Source organism: Chiloscyllium punctatum, chromosome 7 (assembly GCF_047496795.1).
Source record: "Chiloscyllium punctatum isolate Juve2018m chromosome 7, sChiPun1.3, whole genome shotgun sequence".
In the NCBI taxonomy this organism is placed as follows: domain Eukaryota; kingdom Metazoa; phylum Chordata; class Chondrichthyes; order Orectolobiformes; family Hemiscylliidae; genus Chiloscyllium; species Chiloscyllium punctatum.
The window spans coordinates 16,409,032-16,428,169 of record NC_092745.1 but is presented as its reverse complement, the minus strand read 5'-3'; the positions used below and the strand labels follow the sequence as shown (position 1 = coordinate 16,428,169).

The 19,138-nt window shown below is 44.6% G+C and overlaps 1 long non-coding RNA gene across 1 annotated transcript; it reads right to left on the bottom strand.

The window, feature by feature from the left end:
* Positions 1–320: 320 nt before the first annotated feature.
* LOC140479410 (uncharacterized) lies at positions 321–17,942 on the bottom strand. The gene is made up of 3 exons (XR_011961023.1): positions 17,840–17,942; positions 8,295–8,429; positions 321–385 (listed from the first exon to the last, which is right to left on the bottom strand). It is a non-coding gene; the product is annotated as an uncharacterized lncRNA (long non-coding RNA).
* Positions 17,943–19,138: the final 1,196 nt, after the last annotated feature.

Genomic DNA, 19,138 nt, shown 5'->3' with positions numbered 1-19,138 from the left:
GTTCAATAGCTGGAAGGGTTTACAGGGAGTGGACACTGTCAAGACTGGAGAACATGTCACGCAAACTCATGAGAGGGAGATAACGATATGGCACAAGGTCAAACACAGCAGGAGGATCCCAAGCTCCATACCTGTCATTTACTCAGGGAGCTGCTCTCACCCAGTCTGGTGCCAAGCCCCACATACAAACAGCATGAGGTTTCCCAGTTCCTGGTGCTCAGAGGCCAGTGCACTCACCCCTGAACCAGTCAGTGAAGTATTTACACATTTGTACATTTCCAGAAACATCGTGTCCTAGCCGACATAGACTGGCAAATTCACACTCTTCCAGGCAAAGACCATCTGCACTCAGATTCCCTGGTGATACAATCCTCTGAGTGATAGTCTGCAGAGAACAACAGAATCCACGAATCCACATTGCATGGGTCAGGGTCAATGACAAAAGTTTCAGTCTTTCAAATATGACAACTCCTCAATTCCTGCATCTCACAAAACTGCCATTTAAAAATATTAAAATAAAGAACATTCCTAATGAAGGCTTTGATGAGGTGAGCTCTGGTCAGTAACATAAATCTGGATGTTACGGAGATTGCTTTCTACCAGAGCACCACCAGGTCAGTATCAGGCACACAGACAGAACGGGCAAATAGATTCACAACGGAATTCACATCTCAGCCTGGCAATTTGAAGCTGTGCTCACCCATTCCGGTAAAGATCTCTAGAAACAGGACATCAGAACTAGGAGACTGAAGGTTGGCTATCGTGTTGCTACTATTTAAGGAAGGCAGTAAAGAAAATCCAGGAAACTTTAGACTGTTGAGCCTGACATCGGTGGGCAAGTTGTTGGAGGGAATCGTAAGGGACAGGATATACATGTATTTGGAAAGGCAAGGACTGATTAGGGATAGTTAACATTGCTTTGTGAGTGAGAAATCATGTCTCTCAAACTTGATTGAGATTTTTGAAGAAGTAACATAGAGGATTGATGTGAGCAGAGCGGTCGATGTGATCTATATGGACTTCAGTGAGGCGTTCAACTAGGTTCCCCATGGGAGACTGGTTAGCAAGGTTAGATCTCACGGAATACAGGGAGAACTAGCCAATTGGTACAGAATTGGCTCAAAGGTAGAAGACAGAGGGTGGTGGGGGAGGGTTGGTTTTCAAACTGGAGGCCTGTGACCAGTGGAATGCCACAAGGATCGGTGCTGGGTCCAATACTTTGCATTGTTTACAACAATGATTTGGATGTGAGCATAAGAGGTATCGCTTGTAAGTATTCAGTTGACAACAAAATTGTAGGTGTAGTTTTCGGTGAAAGAGGTTACATCCAATTACAATGGGATCTTGAACAGATGGGCCAATCGGCTGAGAAATGGCAGGTGAAGATTAATTCAGATAAATGCGAGTGCTGCATTTTGCAAAAGCAAACCTTTGCTGGACCTATACACTTAATGGTAGGCCTGACGAGTGTTGCTGAACATAGGGAAATTGGAGTGCAGGTTCATAGCTCCTTGAAGGCAGAGTCACAGATAGGTAGGATAGTGAAGAAGGCGTTTGGTATGCTTTCTTTTATTGATCAGAGTATTGAGTACAGGAGTTGGGAGATCATGTTGTGGCTGTACAGGACATTGGTTAGGTCGCTTTTGGAACATTGCGTGCAATTCTGGTGACCTTCCTATCGGAAGGATGTTGTGAAACTTGAAAGGGCTCAGAAAAGATTTACAAGTATGTTGCCAGGATTGGAGGGGTTGAGCTATAGAGAGAGGTTGAACAGGCTGGGGCTGTTTTCCCTGGAGTCTCGAGGCTGAGGGGTGACCTTATAGAAGTTTACAAAATTATGAGGGGTGACCTTATAGCGGTTGATAAAATTATGAGGGGCATGGAGAGGGTAAAGGGACAAAGTCTTTACCCTTCAATGTGGCAGTCCAGAACTGGAGGCCAGAGGTTTATGGTTAGAGGGGAAAGATACAAAAAAGACTTACGGAGCATTCTTTTTCCCGCGGAGGGTGCTACGTGTATGGAATGAGCTGCCAGAGGAAGTGGTGGAGGCTGATACAAAGGCATCTGGATGGGTATATGAATAGGAAGGGTTTGCAAGAATATGGGCCAGATGCTGGTAGGTGGGACTAGATTGGGTTGGGATATCTGGTCAGCATGGACGAGTTGGACCGAAGGGTCTTTTTCCATGCTGTACATCTCTTTGACTCTAAGAGGGGCTGAAAGGTCCAATCAAAAATGATCTGTAGTACAAATCATAACATCCATCAGTCTTCATAATCCATTCTTGGTTCCATCTTGCAGGATCTATGAATCCCGCTCCCTCTACACTCCTACAGGATCCATGTCCCTCCCCATGTTTGTACCATCATCCAGTTTCTGCAGCCCTTCCTACCTCTGTAACATGGCCCGGACTCTACAACTCTTCCTTCCTCTGCAATGTTCCCCAGAAGGGCACTGGAGGCCGGTGGCATTTACAGAGTTAGAGAGGGATATAGGGCCTGGAGCATTTTGCAGGCATTAGGAATACAGGGACTTGAGGAGGTTTCACAGTTTATGAGTGTTGTCGGGACTGGAGGAAGTTACAAAGATAGGGATGGTTTCAGGTTGGAGGATTCTGCAGAAAAAAACAACTTTACATGGTTAAAGGCAGGATATTTTGCAATGTGCATGAACAGTGTGTCCCTGAAGTTACTACTCAATTTGAGAGGGTGTTAAGAAGGCGTATGGTGTGTTGGCTTTCATTAGCGGGGGTGTGAGTTTAAGAGATCCAGGGTTTCGCTGCAGCTCTTTCGAGTCCCAGTTACACCACACTTGGAATACTGTGAACAGTTCTGTTCACCTCATTAAAGCTTCCAAATCCTTCCTATAATGACAGGACAGAGGATACTTAGCAAGATGCTGCCTGGACTGGAGGGCATGTCCATTGAAGGTAGGTTGTGGAAGCTCAGGCTTTTCAGATCGGAGTGAACAAGGAAGAATGGCGACATGATAGATGTGCACAAGGTAATGAGAGGCATCGATCGCGTGGATAACCAGAGACAACTTCCCATGGCAAAATGGCTATCACAAGGGGACATATTTTTAAGGTAATTGGCGAAAGATTTAGCTTAGATATCAAAGGTACGTTATTTACACAGAGTGTGGTGGGTGCATGGAATGGACCGCCAGCCATGGTAGTAGATTCAGACACATTACGGACATCTAAGCAACTCTTGCATAGGCACAGTGATTATAGCAAAATGTAGGGTATGTCGGTTAGTTTAGTCTTCAGAGTAGGATAAAAGGTCAGCACAATATTAAGTACTGGGCTGTCCTATTCTATGATCTAAATAGCGAGGGTTATGATGGCAGGAAGAGGTTTCGGGAAGCTGGAGAGGATGGGGTCTGAATGAAGAGACATGAAGAGGAGGCGTTGCTGAGGTTGTATGAGGTAACAGAGGCAGAGGGTTGTGGGGACTGGTGGTGGTTTCACAGGGAGGAGCATAGAGCCATAGGAGGTTACAGAAATGTGGAGAGCTGTAGGGCCTACAGGGGTTTCATGGAGCTGGGGAGGTTGGGGGGGATGGATCAGTTTATAAGGATAAGAACATTGGTAGCATGGGGTGTTTTACACAGACAGGAATGTTTCAGGTGAATGAAGCTGAGTACAGAGATAAAATGGGTTGTACAGACCCACAAACAGACATATGAAGGGTAAGCATGGTTGAAGATGTTTATAGATACAGGAAGGCTTAGGATCTGCAGGTTATTTAGATAAAGAGGGTGTGGAATCAGACAGATTCTCCAAGTGATAAAGACAGCAATTTTGGTTGGAGACAGTTTCACAGATTAGGGAGCATTAGTAACCTCCTCCAGTTTGGTCAAACTGGGAAGAGTTGTAGGGGAGGGTGATGTTTACACATTTAAGAGCTGGAGAATATTATGGGAATGAGTAGATATTTGGAGACACTGGAGGAGCTTACATTAACAGGGTGGGTGCTGGCAACGGGAAGATATCACACAGATTGAGGGTCTTGTAGGAACTGGATCGGAAGAGTCACAGGCATTAGAATGACTCTGCAGATTGGGAGTGTTACAGAGACTGAGAGGATTGTAGGGTCTCCACAGATTGATCGTGTCTTTAAGAATAGAAGAGTTTATGTAGATACTGAAATCTTAAACCCAATACATGCAGTCTTCATTTCAAGACCAGAGCCTTATTATCCCTCATCAGCCAAGGATCCCTAACCCTGCCAGCTTTTCCCTTTACCCCACTGGGGCATACTGGTCCTGGATTCTTGAGATCACACTTTGAAAAGCCTCCCATTTGCCAGTTGCTCCTTTTCCTTCAAACAGACTCACCCAATCGATTAGAATCATAATGTGGAGGTGCCGGTGTTGGACTGGGGACATACAAAGTTCAAAATCACCCAACACTCTGTTTCCAGTCCAACTGGTTTATTTGAAAGCACTAGCTTTCAGAACACTGCTTCTTCATCAGTTGGTTGTGGAGCACAATCCTAAGGTACAGAATTTATAGCAACAGGATGGCAGTGTCATGGAATATAATATCAAAAAAACTTAGTTTAAGCCTTTCATCTGTTACAATGATCACCAGCGCTTCCAAAGCGAGTTGGATTATAACTGGGCGTTGTGCAATTTTAAATGCACGGCATTGACGCTGGCCAGATCCTGCAGAATGGCCCCAAACCTGGCCCTGTTCCAGTTTTCCTCTTCAATCTGTGGACCTGCTGATCCTTTTCCATAACTATGTTAAAACGAAGACAGTTGTGGGCACTGGACCCAAAGTGCTCTCTGAATGATAGTTCAGTCACTTGCCCGACCACGTTTTCTGAGGGGAGGTCCAGTATTGCACCTGCCTGAGTAGAGTAGGGCCCTCTGCATATTGATTTAGGAACCTTCCTTGGACACATTTGAAAAATTGCTCTCCTTCCAGGTCTTTTATACTCTGGCTGGTCGAGTCAATTCAGGGAATATGAAAATCTCCAGCCTACACTCCTTTATTATTCTTATAGTTATCTGCAATCTCTCTATACATCTGCTCCTCTGGTATCTGTTGGGTCTACAACAGTCGACAATACAGTCCCAACAAAGATATCACCCCCCCCCCTTTTATCTAACTTCTAATCATGTGACCTCATTTGATGACCACTTAAGAGTATCCTCTCTGAACACTGTGGCTATGTCTTCCCTTATCAAAAGGACAAATTTCTCTCTTCACCCCTCACATACTTGTCCTTCTATCACTCCTGTAGTTTCATTATCCTGGAACACTGAGCTGCCAGTCCTGCTCTTCTCTCAGCCATGTTTCTGATATGGCTATAATATTCCAGTCCTCAGAGCTAATTCATGCTCTGAGCCCATCTGCCTTACCAGTCAGGCCTCGTGAGTTGAAATAAATGTCCTTTAAACCAGAAGTCTTTTCCCTGCCTTGACTGTGTACCTGGATATCCTGAATAGGAAACTTGTTCTATAAGGCTGATGTATTTTCCCCTGACAAGTCGATGGTCCCTCTCTTATTCAGAGTCCCTACCCCCTGCCAAACTAGTTTAAACCCTCCAGGGTAACGGAACAAATCACCCCACAGGGATGCTGGAGCCCTTCTGCTTCAAGTCCAACCTGACATCTCTACACCAGAAGAGGTCCCAATGATCCAAGAACTCAGAAGCCTGCCTACTACAGCAGCTCCTCAATCACATATCCGTCTGGCCTATCTTTCTATTTCTATCCTCACTGGCACACGGTACTTGGAGTAATCGGGAGATCCCTCCCCCTGAGGTCTTGCTTTTTAACTTCTTACCAAACAGCGTGGGATTCCTCCGGGTGCTCCGGTTTCCTCCCAAAATCCAAAGATGTACAGGTTAAGTGAATTGCCCACGCAAAATTGCCCATAGTGTCAGGTGCATTAGTCAAGGGTAAATATAGGGGAGCGGAATGCGTCTGGGTGAGTTACTCTTTGGTGTGTTGGTGTGGACTTGTTGGGCCAAAGGGCCTGTTTCTATAATGTAGCAAATCGAATCCATTCAAACTACCTGTGCACATTTCACATGACCCATTCTCTTTGTTTAACTATGGAATGTGTACCAATTGCACAATGACCTCTGGCTGTTCATGCTTCCCCTTCAAAATGTTCTGCAACTGCTCAGAGATATTCTTGACCCTGGTATCGGGAGGGGGCAGACCATCCTGGGGTCACTTCTGCAGCTACACAGTCTCCTGCTTGTCCTCCTCACAATGGAGTCACCTATCAGTATCAATAGTATCAGTATCTCCTATCGGTATCTTTAGACAGAGACTGTGAGGACCGACCTGCAGTTGGGCCTATATTTGGAAAATGGGAGTATTTTAAAGTGATACAGTGAGAATTCAGGGCCAGCGTATTACTGTTGAGTGAATAGTAAAGGCCACATGTCCAGCAAACACTGATTCAGCGATATTGTCAGTTTCATAAAGAAAGTACAATGCAATAAAAACGGGTGAAGCTCTTCAAAATTTCAGTGAGTGAAAGGGGATTGTTGAAAATGAAAGAAATAAAAATAGACAATAGACAAGAAATATATTTAGCAGATATGATTGAGAAAAAGTCACAAGGTATTTTATCAGCGCGTTCGAGTAAGAGGACTAATGAGGAAAGAGTGGGGCCTGTTAGAAACCAAAGGGAAAATCTGTGCATGGAGCCAGAGGAAGTCGGTGAGGTCTTCAATTGAATTCTTCCCATCTGTATTCACACAGGAGAAAGACATTGTAGCCGGGGATTTAAGTGGGATGGTGAGGTCCCAGAACATGTTAAGATCAATAAGGAGGAGGTATTAAATGTTTTCACAGGCATAAAAGGTAGAGAAATCCCCAGTGCCCAATGAAATGTGTCTCAGTCTGCTGTGGAAGGTGAGGGAGCAGATTGCTGGGGCCCTGGCAGAGAAATGTAATACTTTGCTGGCCACAGGTGAAACTCAAGAAGGGCAGCAGGGATAGGCCAGGGATTTAGAGTCTATAGCCCAACATCAGTGCGAGGGAAATTATTGGAAACAATTGTGAATGTCAATTTGAATCAATAATTGGAAAGGTAGGGATCGATTAGGGATACTCAGTACGGATTTGTTGGAGAAGATCCTGTCTGATGAATTCAGCTATTTTTTCTTTGAAATTACAATTAAAAATATTGATGACGGCAGTGCAGATGATGTGCGTTCCATGGAGTTCATTAAGGTCTTTGACAAGGTCCCACATTCAGGGCTCATAATGAAGGGAAGAGCCCATGGGATCCAAAGCAAGTTGGCAAATTGGATCCAAAATTGGTGGAGGATTGGTTTTGTGAAAAGCCTTTGCCCAGTGGGTATACAACAGCGATCTGTGCAGCAACCGTTGCTGTTTATTATGTACATTATTGAGTTGGATGTGATAGCAGAAGGTATCATTAGTAGGTTTGCAGATGACATGAAAGGTGAGGGTGTTGTCCACAGTGAGGGGGATGGTCTCAGGCTACAGTCTGAAGGTTGAGGCTGGATCAGAATTTCAAGACAGTAATTTCAATTGACAAGGCAGGCAAGAGCACAGCAGGCGAGGAGGGAAAACTGATGTATTAAGCTGCATTTACTTTGATATAAAATGTCTGACAGGAAAGGCAGATGAATGCATGGCATGGATAGGAACATGGGACTGGGATATCACAGGAATTACAGAGGTACAGCTGAGGGAAGGATAGGCCAAGCAACTTAATGTTCTGGGGTACAGATGCTATAGGAAGAAGAGAAGGAGAGGCATTTGAGGAGGAGGAGGAAGAGGAGTGGATGTTTTGATCAGTGAAAACATCACTGCAGAATTTAGAGAGGATATTCCTGGCGATCACTCAGTGAAGCTGTAATAGTGCAATTGAGAAATGAGAATGTGTCATCAGTTTGTTATGACTGTACTGCAGGTACTCATCAGTCAGCAGGAATTTGAGCAACAGATATGTGGGAGATGTCAGATATTTGGTCCACAAGACATGACATAGGTACAGTGTTGGAGGGACAGCACAATACAGAAAGTTCCCAGTCAACATTACAACCCACTTATGGGAAGCCGGCTTTCCCCTCTGTTGTACTGATGCTCGCTAAGACAGTACAGGCCTGGATTGATAACTGTGCCACCCTTGGTGCCGACTTAGTACAACAAAACTTACAGTCAGGGTAGTGACTGAGCCTGGGTATGTCTGTACTGTGCTCCCCCTCCGGCACTATATCCATGTCATGTCTTGTTTTCCGATGTTTGGAGCCCTCTCACTGCCCTCTGCTCTGTGCACTGTGAGTGATCACCTCACTGCAGGATTTATTGAAGACTACAGATCTCCCTTCCCTTTGTCTCTCTGGCTGACCGACCATCTTCAATGTGGCGATGGACGATACACCCAGCAGTTGGGAAGTCTATTGAGTCAGGAACTTCCTGAGTACCTACAGGAGATAGAGAGATGGACAGAATGGGAAATTAGACTGATGCAGTCAAGGTTACATGTGGACAATGGCACTGGGTTCCACAGAGATCTGAAAAATCCCAGTGTCCATCTATGGCTACTGCTGCTGCGTCTCTCTGGAGTGGAAAATTCCGTTGGCTCAGGATCTGCAGTAGATGCAAAAGTGAGAGGCGCTGACAGAGGCAGCAATTAGACCTCACAGTGAGGGATACCACATGGAGAGAGACTGAGTGATAGCACTAGAGTGCAGGAAGATGGCAGGATCACACCATTGTGTCGGAAGAATGGATTTTGCTTCATGATGCACTGGTATAAATGGTCAGGAATGAGCAACCAGTGAGCAGGCGAAGTGATGGCCTAGTGGTATTATTGCTAGAGCATGTGTCCCAAACCTCAGCTAATGTTCAGGGGAGGCAGGTTTGAATACCACTATATGAAATGGTGGAAGTTTAAATGAATATACTTTTTTTAAAAATTGGAATTAACAATTCCTAAATAAGTATTGATAAAAATCCAAACACTTGACTTTCAGAGAAAGACAACAGTTCATTCTCATGTGGTCTGCAGGACATACCCACAGCAAAGTGTTTGCCTCTCAATTGCCCTCCGAACTGGGCGAGCCAACTGCTTAGCTAAAGGGCAGCAAGGGATGGGCAATAAAGGCTAGTCAGCCAGAGACACCCACATCCCATACCTGATTTTTAAAAAAATCCATTCAGATTGTTCCACAGGAACCGTGCTGGAACCAGTGTGCTGGCCAATCACATCGGTAGGTTTATGGACAGGGTTTTAAACGGACAGAGAGGACGCAGGGACGGGGTTCAGGTGAAAGGAGCTCTCCAAATCCAACGAGAAAAGGTGAAGCATCAGAGCAGCATGGGAATGTGACCACAGACAACAGAAGAAAACAGATGGGACAAAGTTTAATTAAAACTGTACATCAGCAAATCGATTTGTGACAGGAAGTTGTGGAAAAGAGTAAACTATGTTTTATTTTAATGGACAAAGTCTCTGTATCAAGGTAGATGGATTTGTGACACAGAGATAAAAGAGATTTATCACCAGGGAATTATGGTTACAGGGTTAACAATAGGTGGAACATAAATATTCAATGGTTCACAACCTTGCGGAAACTCAGGCAAAATGGGTAACACTAACAATAATGGATAACAAAGGCCTGACAAAGAAAGCATTGGGTCTCAGATCATGAAGTAGAGCGTGTCTGAATGTAAATTCTGGCTACGACTTGCCAGGGACACAAGCAGCAGAACAGTTTTAGACCACCGAACAGTATTTCACTGCCCATCACTGCAATAAGCAGTTATTCAATGGAATTTTTAATAAAGGCACTGTGAAAATTTTGTGAAGCGTCAATATTTGCATAATCTGGGACAATCACACTGACAAGAGTGATATTGGAAGAGGATTTCGGAGATTTTTTTTCGGTGTTTCTTTGATTAACACATTGTGCAACTGGCCAGAGACATAACTATAGCAGAGCGACAGTTGTGTGATGACACTTCGTGAATGAGTAATGTCACTTGGAGAGATCCTCTGGGAAATTGTGATAAAGTGCAGTTTAAATAAATATAAAGTTTTAAAGTGAATCACAGAAAGGACAAACGACAACTAGAAACAAAAATAGACAATGACATGAGTTTGAGAGGAGAACTGACCAAGGTAAACAGGCTGAACAGACTGAAACATGTGTCTGTAAATGAACAGTGGAAAACATTTGAAGGAACAGTGTAAAACACTCAAACGGTCATTCGACTGAAACAGACCAAACCTCAGCAAGACATCCCCACCGGTCCCTCACTCAGGACAAAATGGATCAAATTAGATTATCAGGCTGAGAAGATCACCACAAAGTACTTAAAATCCTGAAATGAGAGAGTGTTTTAGGAGTAAGTTTTGAAGGGATTGTAAAGGGTCTCATAGCAGAGGGAGGGCTGTGGGAAGGGGAATCATTGTCAGGGTTTAATGACACCATAGGAACAGGGAGAGGTGAAGGTGCTGGAGGTGGTGAGAGGGTTACAGAGAGTGGTCAAGACCTGAATAGTGTTACAAAGCCAGTAAGGATTGCTGCAGCTGTGAGGTGTGTGTCAGAGGTAAGGAGGGACATATGTGTTTTTCTTTATTGTTTCATGGGATGTGGGTGTCACTGCCTGGACCAGCATTCTTTGACCCCATGCTAATTACCCAGAGATTGTTGGGGCCCTGGTGGATAAATATAATACTTCGCTGGACACAGGTGAAGTGCTGAATGACTGGAGGATCGCTAATGTGGTTCCTTTGTTCAAGAAGGGCAGCAGGGATAGGCCAGGTAATTACAGAGCAGATAGTCTGACAGCAGGGGGAGGGAAATTATTGGAAACTACTGTGAGGATGAATCAACACTTGCAAAGGTAACGATCAATTCGGTTTAGTCATCACGAATTTGGCAGAGGAAGATACTGTCTGAGGAATTCAGTTCAGTTTTTTTGAAATGGTGCTTAAGTATATTGATGAAGGCAGTGCAGATGATGTGGTTTACATGGACTTGAATAAGTCCTTAAACAAGATCCAACATGGAAGGCTGGTCCAAAAGGACTGGATTCCAAGGCAAGTTGGCAAATTGGATGCAAAATTGGTGGATAGCATACTGTCACCAGTGGATGTACCACAGGGATCTGTGCAGGAACCATTGAACATTAATAACTCGATGTGAAAGCAGAAGGTATCATTAGTCGGTTTGCAGATGACATGAAAGGTGAGGGTGTTGTCCACAGTGAGGAGGATGGTCTCCGTCTGCGGTCCAATGTCGATCGGATGATAATCTAAGCAGAGTTTAGTTCGGATTGAAGTGAGGTAATACACTGTGGGAGGTACGATAAGAGAAGAACAGACATAATAAAAGGTAGGTCCTTGTGGAGTACTGAGGAATACAGGGACCTTGGTGGACAAGTCCATAGATCCCTGAAGGTGTCAGCACAGGGAGACAGGGTGGGAAAGGCACCTCAACTGGGAACAGGAGAGGGACCCATATCCTGGTGGAGTGAATTGCGAGAGCTGCTTGAGAGGATATAACCCAGTCTGGCAGGGTGTTGGACCTTAAACAGTCGTAAGGCCAGAAAGAAGATGGAGGCTGGTACACGAGTTAAAGAGAGTGATTTCAAAAGACAATGCAGGCAAGAACATAGCAGGGAATGGGGGGAAACTGGTTATTAAATTACATATATTTCAATGCAAGGGGCCTGACAGCTAAGGAAGATGGACTCAGGGCATGGACTGGAACATCAGACTGAGAGATTATAGATAATACAGAAACACAGCTGAGGGAGGGCCAGGACTGGCAACTCATTGTTTCAAGGTAGAAGGACTGCAGGAAGCATCGAAGGGGAGGCAAGAGAGGATGTGTGGTAGTGGGTTTTGATTGCATGAATAATCACAGCAGTACTTGGAGAGGATATTCCTGTGGGATCGCCCAGTGAAGCTATGTTAGTGGAACTGAGAAATGAGAATGGTCATCACTTTGACACAACCGTACTGCTGACGCCTGAAATCAGTGGGAGACTGAGGAACAAATATGAGAAACTGAGGAGCTCAAAAATGGTCTGAGGAGGGCCAGGAGGGGGCACGAGAAAGGCTTGGCAGACGGATTAGAGGGAACACAAAGGCATTTTACACTTATGTGAGGAATAAGAGAATGGTCAAAGAAAGAGTAGGGCCGATCAGGAATAGCATAGGCAATTTGTGTGTGGAGTCTGAGGAGGTAGGGGAAGCCCTAAATTAAGTTTTTGTTCTGACTATAGGAAAGAAACTAACTTTGTAGTGAATGCTGGAATGGATAGAGATAGAGGAAGCTGATGTGCTGAAAATGTTGTCAAACATTAAGATTAAGAAGTCACCAGGCCAGGACGAGATTTGTCCTCGGCTGCTTTGGGAAACGAGAAATGCAATTGCTTTGCCATTTGCGAAGATCTTTTCATCCTCGCTCTCCACTGGAGTCGTACCTGAGGACTGGAGAGAGGCAAATGTAATTCCTCTCTTAAAGAAAGGAAATAGGGAAATCGCCGGCAATGACAGACCAGTCAGTCTCACGTCTGTCGTCTGCAAGGTGTTAGAAAGGATTCTGAGGGATAGGATTTATGACCATCTGGAAGAGCATGGCTTGATTAAATGCAGTAAACACAGCTTTGAGAGGGGTAGGTCAGGCCTCACAAACCTTATCGAGTTTTTTGAGGACGTGACTAGAAAAGTTGATGAGGGTCGAGCTGTGGATGTGGTGTATATGGACTTCAGTAAGGCATTTGATAAGGTTCCCCATGGTAGGCCCATTCAGAAGGTCAGGAGGAATGGGATACAGGGGAACTTAGCTGTCTGGATACAGAATTGGCTGGCCAACAGAAGACAGCGAGTGATAGTAGAAGGAAAATATTCTGCCTGGAAGTGAGTTGGTGTTCTACAGGGCTCTGTCCTTGGGCCTCTACTGCTTGTAATTTTTATTAAAGACTTGGATGAGGGGATTGAAGGATGGGTCAGCAAGTTTGCAGATGACACAAACGTTGGAGGTGTCGTTGACAGTATAGAGGGCTGTTGTAGGGTGCAGCGGGACATTGACAGGATGCAGAGGTGGGCTGAGAGGTGGCAGATGAAGTTCAACCTGGATAAATGCAAGGTGATGCATTTTGGAAGGTCGAATTTTAAAGCTGAGTACACGATTAAGGATAGGATTCTTGGCAGTGTGGAGGAACAGAGGGATCTTGGTGTGCAGGTCCATAGATCCCTTAAAGTGGCCACCCAAGTAGACAGAGTTGTTAAGAAAGCCTATGGTGTTTTGGCTTTCATTAACAGGGGGATTGAGTGTAAGAGTCGTGAGATCTTGTTGCAGCTCTATAAAACTTTGGTTAGACCGCATTTGGAATATTGTGTCCAGTTCTGGTCGCCCTATTATAGGAAAGATATGAATGCTTTGGAGAGGGTTCAGAGGAGGTTTACCAGGATTCTGCTGGACTGGAGGGCTTATCTTATGAAGAGAGGTTGACTGAGCTCGGACTTTTATCATTGGAGAAAAGGAGGAGGAGAGGGAACCTAATTGATGTATACAAGATAATGAGAGGCATAGATAGAGTCGATAGCCAGAGACTATACCCCAGGACAGAAATGACTAACACGAGGGGTCATAGTTTTAAGCTGGTTGGAGGAAAGTATAGAGAGGATGTCAGAGGCGGGTTCTTTACACAGAGTTGTGAGAGCATGGAATGCGTTGCCAGCAGCAGTTGTGGAAGCAAGGTCATTGGGGACATTTAAGAGACGACTGGACATGCATATGGTCACAGAAATTTGAGGGTGCATACATGAGGATCAGTGGTCGGCACAACATAGTGGCCTGAAGGGCCTGTTCTGTGCTGTTCTATGTTCTATGTTCCAAATATGTCGGGAGATCTCAAATACCAATCATAATAATAGGGCGGTTATGGTCGGGGTTTTGGAGCTTTCAAAACCTAGACTGGGAGAACCAGTGTTCAGTGTTTGCAAGGGAGGAACTTGGTAATTGTGTTCCAGAATCTCCCAATCAATATGTAAATGGCCTGAAAAGAGAAACGGCAAAACCTGACCTCCCCTTGGGAAATAAGGTAGGGAAAGGGACTGAGGCGTTAGTCGGAAAGCATTTAGCCAAAGTGACCACAGTTCTATTAGTTTGAAAATAGCTAGGGAAAAGTACAGGCCTGGTCCACAAGTTCAAATTATAAAATGGGGCCAGATCAATCTCGATAGTCTTAACCAGGAACTTTCAAAAGGTGATTGGGGAGTCTATTTACAGGGAGAGGGAAGTCTGGCAAGTGAGAATATTTTAAAAGGGAGATAAATTGAGCGATCCGCGCCAGCATGTTCCTGTTTGTGTGCAGGTCAATGCTGACAGCACTTGGAAACATTGGCTGTCTACTGAGGGTCTGGTCAAGGGTGAAGGTAAAGGAGGCACATGTCAGGTATAGCAAGCTGGATCAAGGGAATCCATGAGGATCACAGGGGCTGTAGGAACACACTGTGGGTGGAAATCAGGAATGCAGAAAGGGTACATGAAATAGCCTCGGCAGAGGAGGATAAGGAGAATCCAAAAGTGATTGTATAAATATATTGAGTAAAAGAGTAACTCGAGACAAAACAAGGGCCCTTAAAGATCAATGAGGCAAGTGATGCGTGGAACTGTAGGATATTTACTAAGACCCTAAACAACCTTTTCACTCTACAACTTAATGTGGACAAAGACTGGGGAACTCAGGGAACAAAAGTAATACGTTAGACCACAAATGGAGTTCTCTGCAATTCCAGCCTCCCTGCTCTAGGAATGATGTTGTGAAACTGGAAAGTGCTCAGAAAAGATTGACAAGATGTTGCCAGGGTTGTTGCTGAATAAGCTGGGGTGAGTTTCCCTGGAGCATCGGAGACTGAGGGGTGACCTGACAGATGTTTATATAAACATGAGGGGTATGGATAGGGTAAACGTTCAAGGCCTTTTCCCAGGGATTGGGTAGTCCAAACCTACAGGACATAAGTTTAAGTTTAGAGGGGAAAGTGTTAAAAGGGACCGAAGGAACAGTTTTTTTATGCATAAGGCGATGCGTGTATGAAATGAACTGAGAGAGAATGTCACAGATACTGATACTATGACAACATTTAACAGGTATCTGGATGGGAATATGAATTGTAATGGTTTAGTTCTACATGGGCCAAATGCTGGTAAATGAGATGGATTTATTTCGATCTTCTGGTCAGCATGGATGAGTGGGACAGAACGGTCTATTTCCATGCTGTACATCTCTATGACTTGAAAAGAGGCATGTTATGGAAGAGGTGGTGCTGGAAGCTTTATAACACAAAGGTATGGATAGACCCAGAACCTGATTAACTGTAAGACAGGCGATGCTACGGAAGAAATTGTGGAGCCCCGAGCAAAGGTATTTGTACAATTGACAGCTATGTGAGATGGGCTGGAAGTTTGGAGGGTGGAATAGTTGACAGTGAAGGAGGTTTTCTAAGATTACAAAGGGATCTTCATGAGTGAATAGGCTGAAAAACTGTAGAAGGAATTCAATTTGAATAAATGCAACCTAATAAATTTGGTACAACAAACAAGGGTAGAGCTTATACAATTAATGTTAGGGCCTCAGTTAGTGTTTCAGAGCAGAGCGACCTCTGGGTACATAATTCTTGAAGCTTGCATCACAGGATGAATAAGGCAGTGCTTGGCATGATTGACTATTGCTCAGTCCATTGAGTGTAGGATTTGGGACGTCATGTTGAGATTGTACCGATATTGGTGAGGCCTCTTCTGCAACACTCTGCTGCAAGGGGTTCAGAAGAGATATACCAGAATGTTGCTGGAAGGCTTGAGTTCTGAAAAATGGCAGGATATGCTGAGTCGTTTTTCACAGGAGCCTGGAGATTGAGAGGTGACCTTATAGAAGTTTATAAGATAATGAGAGATACAGATAGAGTTAACGGTAGCTGCAATTTCCCCAGGATGGGGGAGTATCAAGAGAAGGGGCCACATTTTTAAGGTTAGAGGAGAGAGATCTTCAAAAGAATGACATGAGGGTCAAATTATTACACAGAGGGCGGTTTGAGCGTGGAATGATGTGTTTGAGGAAGTGGTGGATGTGGGTACAATAACAACGTTTTTCAGACATTTTGATAAGTCCGTGAATATGAAATGATTGGAGGGATATGGGCCAGCACCAGGCAGCTGGGATGGATTTAGATTGAGATTATGTTTTCTACCAACTGTAAGATCTGTTTCCATGCTGTACAACAATGACAAGAATATAGTTTTGGTCCATTTTTTTGAGAAACGCTGTGATGGAATGCTAGGGAACTAAAGACCAATTAGCTAGATGTCAGTGATGGGTAGGTTGTGGAAGTGATTCTGCCAGGCAGGAGTTACATGCATTTGCAAAGGCAAGGATTGACGAAAGCTAGTCAGCACAAAGTCAGGTCTCACTAACTTGATTGCTTTTGTTGAAGTGGTGACCATACATTGTCTACACTAAAGTCAGCAGGACCTTTGACAGGGTTTAGCATGATATACTGGTTCAGAAGGTTAGATCACATGGAATCAGGGCGAGCTAGCCAACTGGATACAAAATTGGCTTGATAGTAGGAGACAGAGGGTGGTGGAAGGGGGTTGTTGTTCAGACTGGAGGCCTGTGACCAGCGGAGTGCTATAAGGATCGGGGCTGGGTCCACTGATATGTATCATCTACATAAACGATTTGACTGAGAATATAGGAGTCATTGTTAGTAAGTTTGCAGATGATCAAATTAATAGCGTCGTGTGCAGTGAATATGGATATCAAAGGGGCTCTTGAACAACGGGGCCAGTGGATCAAGGAATGAAAGATACAGTTGACGTATGGTGTTGGGTTTTGTTGAGACAAACCAGGGAGGACTAACACAGTTAGTGGTTTGGCCCTGGACAGTGTTGTCGAACAGAGAGAGACCAAGGGGTGCAGTTACATTATTCCTTGAAAGTGACATTGCAATTGGACAGGGTGGGGAAAGCAGTATTTCTCGCACTTTCCTTCATTGTCCAGAGCTTTGAGGTGAATTGGAGACATTTGTAACATTGTCCTAAATATTTGCCTTAGGCAGAGGAGGCTACGGATTGACCTTATAAAGGTTTATAAAAGCATGCGGGGCCTCAGTAAGGTGAAAAGCCAAGGGTAGGTGAGTCCAAAGCTAGACGGTATAAACAGGAGGTGAGAGAGCAAGGATTTAAAGAGGGAGCTGAGGGGCAACATTATCCACAGTGGGTGGTACATGGACGGAACAGACTGCCAGGGTCACATGGAGAAACGTGTACAATTACAACATGGAAAAGACATTTGGGGAGATACATGGAGAGGAGAAGGTTTGAAGAGACAAGGGCCAAACGCGGGCAAATGCGACACGTTTAGTATAAGAATCATGGTCAGTATTGATGAGTTGGAGTGAAGGTTCTGTTTCCGTGCTACATGACTCTGTATCCAGTTAAAGAAGAGGAGGCTAATGAGATAAGACATGTTGTAGACATTGAGGCAAGTTACAGCGATAGGAATGGTAGGCTGGAATGCAGTACCTTTTGAAATTAGTGAAGTGACTATAAGGAAGGGAGGAGGTTACAAAGATAGCAACTGTTATAGGATTTAAAAAATTATTGAAGACATTGGTCACCAAGATATGACATAGATTCAGTGTTACAGTGTGGTTAGTCTTAGTATAACAGACCTTACACTATGGGTAGGGATTGAGCCTGGGGTATGTCTGTATTGTGCTCCCTCTCCAGCACTGTATCTATGTCATGTCCTGTTAGCTGATGTTTGGAGCCCTCTCATTGCTCTCTGCTCTGTGCACTGTGAGTAATCTCACCTCACTCCAGGATTTATTGAAGGCTCCAGATCCCCCTGCTCCTTGTCTCTCTGGCTGACCAACCATGTTCAATGAGGTGGTGGACGAGACACCCAGCAGTTGGGAAGTCTATTGAGTCAGGACCATCCCGAGTACATGTAGGAGACAGAGAGATGGACAGAATGTTAAATTAGACTGATCATGTGAGGGTTACACATAGAAAATGGCACTGTGTCCCACAGGGATCTGGAAAATCTGTTTCCATCCCTGGCCTGTGCTGCTGCGTCTCTCTGGAGTGGAGAATTCTGTTGGCTCAGGATCTGGAGATTCTGAGTGAGAGACACTGACAGAGGCAGCAATTACACCCACACAGTAAGGGATACCACATGGAGAGAGACTGAGTGATATCACCATAGTTCAGGAAGGTATCAAGATCAAACAATTGTGTCAGAAGAACGGGTTTAGCTTCACGATGCCCTGTCAGTGTTCAGGGATGGGCAACCATTGAGGAGGTGAGGTGATGGCCGAGTGGTATTACTACAGCACGTATCCAAAAACTCAACCAATGTACAGGGGAGAAAGGTTTGAATCCCACCATTAGAAATGGTGTAATGTGAAATCAATAAGTTTAAAAATAGTAATTAACGATCCACATGTAAGTATGAGACCATTGCTGATGTACAAAAAACCCATACCCTTGTCCTTCAGAGATGGACATCTGCCCATCCTAACATGGTCTGCACTACATTCCCGAAGAAGGGCTTATGCCCGAAACGTCGATTCTCTTGTTCCTTGGATGCTGCCTGACCTGCTGAGTTTTTCCAGCAACACATTTTCAGCTCTGCACTACATAACCACAGCAAAGTGTTTGCCTCTCAATTACTCTCTGAAATGGCTGAGCAAGTTACTCAGCTCAATGGCAGCTAGTGCTGGACAAGAAAGGCTGGCCAGCCAGAGACACCCACATCCCATTACCTGATTTTTAAAAAAATTATCCATTAGGATGGACCCACTGGAACCATACTGGGACCAGGGTCCTGGCCAATCATGTCGGTAGGTTTATGGACAGGGCTTTAAACTGACAGAGAGGATGGAGGGACAGGGTTCAGGTGAAAGAACATTCCAAATCCAAAGAGAAAAGCTGACGCGTCGGAACAGCATGGGAATTTGGCTGAAGACAAGCAGAAAGGAACCGAAAGGGACAGAGTTTAACTTAACCTGTACATCAGCGAATAGGTATGTGACAGGACATGTGGGAAAGAGTAAATTATATCTTTTTTTTCGCATGGACAAGGTCTCTGCAATAAGGTAGATGGATTT